Genomic DNA, 8882 nt, shown 5'->3' with positions numbered 1-8882 from the left:
GTTTTTTAAAAATATATACATACTACCGTATTGAATGTATTTTTAACTTTTCTTTTTCCTTATTATCTACAAATGTTAGTTCTTATAGTTGATTTGTTTTAACATGTATATGATATCCCTTCATATAAAAGTATCATAATCAATTTATTCATTCTTCAACTATTGGGACTATTTCTAATTTTTTGCTTCACATTAACATTTTAATGAGCATTGTCATAAATATCTTCATGTGCACATGTGTAAGAATTTTTCTAGGAGTTTTACCTAGAAGTAGAATTGTTAGGACATTTTCTGAAGCCAGATTGTTTCAGTTCTTCAAGGGGACTTTATAAACTCTCAGTATATGACAGCTGTATCTCTATAATCTTGTCACACCTTATTGTTTTTGTATTTGCATCATCATCATCATCATTATTAGTAGTAGTAGTAGTAGTCAATATTATGGCTGCTTACCTCCCCTTCTAATTTTCCTGGTCCATAAATAAGCAGTAACTGCCTGGTACCAATTCTTTCCTGAGAACAATGTCTCTCCAGGTATCCTTTATTCATATGGCCTCAACAAGTTTTGTTTTTGTTTTTTGTCTCCATAGCATTGAGGAAAATACTGAAGAATGTCCTTTCCCATTGTCTCCTCCTAACCCTCTACTCCCTGCTGACTGTGATTGGTTATTATATGTAGTCCTTACAGTTCTACCTTTATCAAGTAGCAGATCAAAGCACCACCAGCCGCTATCCCTGGCTCCTTTTTCTTCTCTGCTAAAATGTGATCATTTCTGATGTTCTCCCTAGTGCCTCAGCACTAGTTCCTAAGCATCTTCCCTTCCCCCACCCCCAGGAGTCCCATGGGATACTGGTCAAAATTCCTGCCAAACCCCTTCTGTGCCCTAACAGGCCTCTAGCCCTTCTCCCACTTCTTCATTCCCCTGCTGTTTCCCACAGCCTTTTCCTGACCAGGATCTGGCCCTCCCACACTGATTAGCTGATTCATCATCTTTTTAGTGTCTATTTTTTGAAGCCTCTTGGCTATGACCCAGAAATAACAATATTCCCTCTGCTGCCTCCACCCACTGCTAGTCATCAACAGCAACTATGGCACCTGGTATATCCAGCCTACACAGGCTCCTGACATACTCATGCCCTGGCAGTTTAAACCCCTATGACTTGCAGGGGTGTTGGCTTTGTAACACCTGGACAAAAAATGTGGGTGGGTGGAGTGTTCTTTACCTCAGACCAGGCACTCCCTAGGGATGATAAATAGGTTTAGTAGACAAGTTTCCAGTTATCTGCCACACCCAAAGTCCCTAGAAGGAGAAAACTTATTTTCTATACCCCAGCTTACTCCCCCCCTCCTCCTTAACCACCACAGATGAATATTTGATCAAACATAGCAAAACCCCTTGGTGGTCATATATATATGACTCATGTGGCTTAGCTTCCAAAGATGATCTATATCATTGGTTTACTACCCTGCTTGAATTTAGAATCAGCTGGGAAACTTTTTAACAATGTACCAATGCCCACATACTGTCTTAAAAACAAATGTTTAATTTCCCAATGTGGGATGAAATATATATTTTAGTGTCATTTCTCCTCCTGTAGATTCCAATAACAGCCAGCATCGACAATTGAAAACAGAAAACCATCTAAAGCACACAGCTTGCTATCTAAATCAGCATGACATCAGGAAACTCTAAATCAGGAAGATAACATTCCAACTAACTTTATTGTTTGTTTCAAGAACTATTGACCTAAATCCATTTATCTGAACAACAGATTACTCAACTATCTCTGCTCACTCCTCCTTAAGACAATACATAAATTCAATAGGATCATCAGAAGACTGTTTATTCAGACTCTTAGAAACTCTTGCTCCCCTGTGTCCACCAACCCTAAACTATTATGTCACAAAATTGCCTAAACTCAAGTTGGCTCCAGCATTGAAAGACTTACCTTAAACTAGAGCTCCACATCCTCATATATATCACATTCTTGCCATCCCTCTTTTACAAGATGTCACTACGACTGTCAAAATATTTGTCTTATAACTATGTAGAAACTCTGTTTCTTTAACATAACCCTTTCTTCTTCTGTTTGTCCACTTCCTTCCTTAATCATTAAGCCCTTAGGACATCAGATTCTGGTCAGTATCAAACTGTCTTAGGAACAAAGCCTCAGATCTGTGGACTACAAAAACTGAGTTTCTGTCAAGCTGAAGACAACATCTTGACTTCAGTTGTGTTTCAGCCCTCATCCCATGAAAACAGAATCACCCTGAGGATGACACCATCAGGAAACCAGACAGAGCACTGCCATGGCTAGCAGCAGGACCTGATACACCGATCAGCTACTCCCTCCCCTGGCTCCAACCAGTCAGCAGAGCCCACAGCCCTGACTCCATTAGCCACCATGATTAATGATGTTTTTCCCCCATTCCCTGGAAGCTACCGGGGAGCCAGGTCTCTAACCACTAGCTTACCTGAGACTCCAGGCTTGGCGCCATTTCCTCAACTAGGAAACTCTTACTTTCTTGGCTACAAAATCCTGCTTATTTTTAATTGGGTTTTGATGCATGCATGCAAATGGACCTCTTTAGTCTGGTAGTAGTCTCCCTTATTGTGTTAAGCAATAAACTCTTCTTTCCTTTATTATCAGCAAAGAGGTTACTTTGCTGGCCAATAGGTTATCCTACTGGTATATCAGGAAGTTGACAGTAGATAGAACCACTAATTTGGGCCAATCTAATTGTCTCTGTGATCTAAGAGACCCAGAGACTATTGCAGCTGAAAGGAGGGGCCGGACTTAAGACATCATGTGATATAGTCAGGGATCACAGTCATATTCATTATTTGCAAGATGAATGTGCATTGGGAGCTGGATGACAAAGAGGAGAATAGAGCATTGTTCCAATAGAGGAGGAACAATGGGAAAAACAGAGTGGTCTCAGACAGTCTGCTCAGTACCCAGCATTCTGGCTCTACAGTATGTGAGTCCTTAGTATAATACTTTATTTCCTCACTTGGAAATCTGCCCAAGTGCCTGTGGTGCTCTGACAGGGGAGGGAGACTCTGTGTTTTGGGCTTTTATATATTTACTTACTTTTGCTGCTTTATCAAGAAGTCCCTGTAGTCAACTGTTGATGTATTGAGAAGGAAATAAATCATGCTCCCTTCCCTGCAGATAGCAGAGAGCAACAGTTGTGTTTCTAATGATCTGACCCCAAGCATTCAATGATGGTATAAAGTATATTCTATGTTGCTAAGTCATGTGGTTCCATCTGATTGGCCATGAAGCTCTCTCTGGATAGTTACTGAGCCCACGCAGGACAAGAAACTAAATGAGAATGTACAAAAGAGAAAGTGTAAAGAAGAAGGGTCATGGAAGCAGAAAACGGTCTAGGATGCTTCATGGGCTCCATCCTTCAGAGTGGGCCATTGGTGGTCTGTGGCTTATAAACCAGCAGAGCCTGAGGACCTGGAAAAGGACCACTCACCCTGGCTGGCATAGCTCAGTGGATTGAGCGCAAACTGTGAACCAAAGTGTCGCAGGTTCAATTCCCAGTCAGGGTACATGCCTGTGTTGCAGGCCATGACCCCCAGCAACCACACATTGATGTTTCTCTCTCTCTCTTTCTCCCTCCCTTCCCTCTCTAAAATAAATACATAAAATATTTTTTAAAAAGAAAGAAAGAAAAGGACCACTCAAGTGCTCATATCTGTTTTTGACAGACCTGACTCAGCACCTGGGCCAGCTGTTGCTCACTTAGAAAAGCTTGCCCTTGTGTAAAGAGAAATGTTGCCCTGCCTATACTTCTGATTCAGACACCTAGTCAAGCAGAGTAAATTAAACACCCCCTGTGCTTCAAGTTTTCATATACCAAAATCAGTGTGCTTATGTCTGGGAAGTCAAGGCGTATGTCCTTCTGAGCTAGAATGGGATATGTTAGTATAATAAAGTTGAGAATAGAGGAGAGTAGTCCTCCCACCCCCATGAAGATTATTGCCCATTCATCTCTTTATTTGAACTAGTTTATGATCCTTGCAATCAAAATTTGTTACTAGAAAAATGATCTTATTTGTATAGGGTAATAGACATTTCTAAGGCACTTAATAAAGAGTGGCTGCCTTAAGCTTTAAAGTAACCCTGGGAAGTAAATGTGCTCAACTCCAATTTACCAACAATTAAACATATGTTCCATTTTATTAACTTGACCAAAGTCAGATAACAAGGTGAAGGTTGAATGAGTCAAACCCATGTCTTCATTCCCCATATTACCATCCAGACCTGCCCAGGGCTCCTTACCTCAGCAGAACCAAAGCAGGCAGGATAGCAATTTCATAAGGGAATAGCCAAAGTTCCAGCAAAGTTCATAGCAGTTCTTAAAGCTGAGCTATAGAAAGGAATTCACGAAGAACTATGAAAGTTAACATTATTTTTCATGGCTTAAAACATTTCCCAAAGTTTCAGATCTAATAGCACTAAATAAATGGAACATTTCAGCTAAAAAAAGGAAAAACAAATTTAAAGACAAAACAGAAAACCTTTTCACTATTATTTTCTCTTAATGATCATCAAGGTTTTTAGCAGCTTCCTTCTACAACTGCAGAAGGTATCCCTTTGAAAAAATAATTAAATTGTTTGTGAATGTCAAGAAAATCAGTTTTTTCTTTTTGTTTAGGTGCCTTTCAAACCCAATTAACCTTATTACTTTTGAAGAATTAATTTAATATTAAAATTTATTTATGAATCAAAGTATATATATAAAGTTTGACTTCATTTAACTTTATGTGCATTGTGGTGTTTTATCCATATTCATTATAACTACAGGATAGTTACAATTAGAACTTGTTTCTAATTTTATCATACTGTTCAGTGTGAATACTAAATAAGTTTGTGACCTAGCTAGTTTGATCGATTATGAATTTTTCTTTTCTCTCTTTGAGGTCTGGAGCATAACGATCGGCTGGAATTTTCTGAGTATAATGGGGAAAAATGGCTACCACCAATAAGTTACCCACATGGAATGATTATAAATATATTTGCTTTCCTTTCTGAACATAGCCCAGTATCATTAAACATCTAGCAGAATCCAATGCTTCTTTAGTCTGTTTTTGTTACAAATTCTTAAGACTTTAATAAGAAAATATTGGCACAGTAATGTGTAAACTGTGCATATTTCTGTGCCTGGCAGAGGTTTTGGAGACTCGTTGGCTATTCAGACCTTATCCCTTCATTCATCTACCTCAGCAAAGTTGGCCATCTGCTGACAATATCAAAAAAAAAACAAACTATGTGATCTATTTTTTAGTGCCTGGCCATCTTATCTGTTCTCTCCATTTGTTCGTTCATCAACCATGCTAAATTCTTGGGGACCAAAAATAAATAGATGAAAGTCCCCTGCTTAGAGGGTTGAAGGGGAAGACAAACATAGAGACACCCCTTTGTAGGAACCTAGTAACTGAATTTGAAAACACAAGAAGTAGAACCCCCCTAAGGTGTTTTGGGAACATTGAGGAAGGAATGCTTATCACTGACAGAATGAACTGTGAAAAGCTTCCTAGGGAAATGTCAGTTCAGTTGACTTTTGAAAGAATAATAACAATTAACATTTATTGAGTTCTTATGACAAGCCAGACATGTTTTAAACTTTACATGTATTAACTCATATAATTATCAAAACAAGCTTAAGAGTTAAATATTATTATTATCTCTTTACCTCATTTAATTCCTCATTTTAACTGTGGAGAAATTGCAGAGTGGTTAAATAATTTGCCCTGCGTCACTTGGTGAGGTAATGAAGGAAATTAGGACAGAATTTTCTTTGCTTTGTTTTTGACTGATATCAAGTAAGGTAAATATTTGTTATCAAAGTGTAAGCTCTTTCCCATCAATATGGCACTTTACATAAAATGATACATGACCTATGGAATCTCTTGGGCAAAAGAGGAATAAAAGCAAAGACTGCAAGAGAAGGTGTGACCAGTGGACTTGCAGAAAAATTTCTTTGGCAACATGTTCTTATGCTCTAAATACTCACTCCATTCATTTGGGGGAAGGAGACTCACTTCTTTATATAAGGAGAGAAGTTTCAAGGCAACAACTGAAAGAACTTTGAAATGTGCTTTTAAACATTGGGTGATGCATAGCATTATGACTGCCTCTCTCCTGAGGAAGCTTTCTCAAGCTGAAAACTAGGAATTCTGTAGGACAAAGGCAGGCCTGGCGTTGGTGGCAGAGCCTGGAGAGAACTTCTGCATTGGTATTCATTCCTCACTGGCTAAGGAAGGCTTGAATCTTTCCAAGGTTTGGGTAAGGGTCACAGGAAAGAAAACCATAGAGGGTCTTTTCTGATCCAGTCCAAAAGGATTGCCTGGAGGAGGGAGAGGCAATAAGAGAAAGAGACTGTATGTGTAACGTTAAGTAACCAAGTGCTGAAGAAAGAATTGCAAACAGCCACCTGGAATGGAGATGCCAGGGAATTTAAGAGAGATCCAGCAGATCTCAAATTTTACCGAGAAAAAAATTCAGCTTTTAACATTCATATTCATAGAGTGGAAAGCCACCCCATCAAGAAATATCCTATTTCCTTCCTTCCTTTCCTACTTTGACTTCAGGAGAGAAGGAAGCCTAGTGGGTAGGCCAAAAAGCAAGCGGAGAGGGGCTAGAGAGCAGAAGAACCTTTCACCCTGGGCCTACCCCTTTGCCCAAACCAGACCTCTAGCCAGAAGTAGACCAGCTTTGACCAGGAGACAAATTAGGGGCTATGACAGGTTCAGGAATTTGACTAGGCTTGGACAGAGCATTCTGGCGTCTAAATTCAAATTGTGTTTACACTTAAAGTAACCTCAAGACTGTAACCTAAGAACTGAAGCAATGGAGTCTCTGGATATGTCATCCAGAGTCTGGGAAAACTTACTCCCACTGCTGAAAACTTAAAGGATAGCAGGAGACACACATTCAGTTATATTTCGTTTATGTCATGAATCCAACATACAAGTTATACCAGTAGAAGTTAAAGTCATTGTTTCCAACTCTCTTGGTCCCCCAAAAGAAACAAATTTCCAGATGTTCCCTGGGGCAATATCAATTGATAACTATTGGTGAATTTCCATGTTTCTGTAAGTCTGGCTTTTCTATCTAAAATTGCTTTTTATAAGAGAAGAAATACTGTAATGGAAGAAATATTGTAATGAAAAAATAAAGTTCAGAATAACATGCTCAGTATAAAATTATATAGAATTTTAAACAGCCCACACACAACACAAAAGAATACTGCATATTGTTCATGGAGATATGTATGTATACATACATACATACATACATATGCATATATGTACATCCATTTGAGATGCATATGTGGATGCAGATGGGGAAATAATCAAAGAGAACTAATTTTAACCAGAGAACATTCATACTTTTTTCATACTTTTTAATGAAGATAGCAAAACTCTTTTCATTACCAGGTTATGAAAACTCAGAAATTTGTTATTCTTTGTACTTTTTGCATTTTTTAACTTTATTTTTATAAAATCCAGAATCAGAGAGGTACACATGGAAAGCAAATTAGAAAACAGATGTGAAAGTGCTGGAAAAACTGTAAAAAGCTGCATAAATATAAGGTGATATTCCTAACATATAGTAATTTTCAGTTTTGAGGTTTAAACTGTGTCTAAGGGTCTTTTTAGAGTTCATTAAAGTAAATGAGAAATAATAACGTATAGTTATTTGTTATTATATGCCTAAGTATGTCATCAGTTGCTAGATGAGAAGTGTTTTCTTTTAATTACATAGGCTAACATATGGTCTGTGATTTTAAAAAGTTGGGAGTCTGGGCCCTGTAAATATTAGTTCACATGTCTAAGCATGGCTCTCTGTTTTAAAGGGTCTTTCCTGAGTTCAAATAATTTTAAAAATCTCAAATTTTAAAGTTAAGTAGTATGCATTTTTTTCTGTTTGTAATAATCACACATAATGTGTGGAAGATTCACAAAAATGAGTTGTTTTTTAAAACTGAAGCAACCATAATTCCACTTTCTAGAGATGGTAATTTCCTTGACATATTTTTCTCTACAACTAAGCAGTTGGTATTATTATTTCATGTGTACTTATGTAGAGCAAAATAGCTCTTATCTCAACTCTGGCACTTGTCACCCAGTTTCATTCAGAGCATGTTTCCCTGTGATGTGCTAGTATGTGCTGATGCCATTGTTTATCTTACACTCTCCTATTAATGAAATTGCAGGTTATTTTCAATTTCTTAATGTGAGGTATAACACTGTGATAAATATGCTTACTTACAAATATTTCTGCATGTTACTGACTCTTCCTTAGGATAAGTTCCTGAATGAATTATTATTAGGTCAAAAGTAGAACTTTTCTAAGACACTAGATAAATACTGAAAAATTTTTCTCCTCTCCAAAATTAAAGCCCAGGTCCATAATCCCTTAAACTTAGAGTCATATATGTTTTGGAATTGAGATATTTTTGAACTTTAGAAATATAATATGTTACATTTACCTTATATTAACTAACAACCTTCTTTAGGAATAGGGAGGAAACACATCAGATCACACACATTCACACCTCCTTAGCAAAATGTATGAATATTCTCACTAAGTAGGATAAACATAGCATCATGTCAATTCAAGTCTGATTTTTCCATCAAATAAGCTATGAAAAACCTTTGAACTTTGTAAGTATAAATAAGGGATTGCAGATATTTACCAATTTATAGTATATCCTTTCCCAGAATGGATGGGAGTAGTAATTCATGGAATTTTTAGCCATTATTTTCAAAGTTTACCAGTTTGATAAGTGAAAATAAAATATTTCAAAAATGTTAACACTTTCTTATATGTTATTCATTGGTATTTTCTTTCTTTCA

This window comes from Phyllostomus discolor, chromosome 2, assembly GCF_004126475.2.
Source record: "Phyllostomus discolor isolate MPI-MPIP mPhyDis1 chromosome 2, mPhyDis1.pri.v3, whole genome shotgun sequence".
In the NCBI taxonomy this organism is placed as follows: domain Eukaryota; kingdom Metazoa; phylum Chordata; class Mammalia; order Chiroptera; family Phyllostomidae; genus Phyllostomus; species Phyllostomus discolor.
This window is presented reverse-complemented; position numbering follows the sequence as displayed.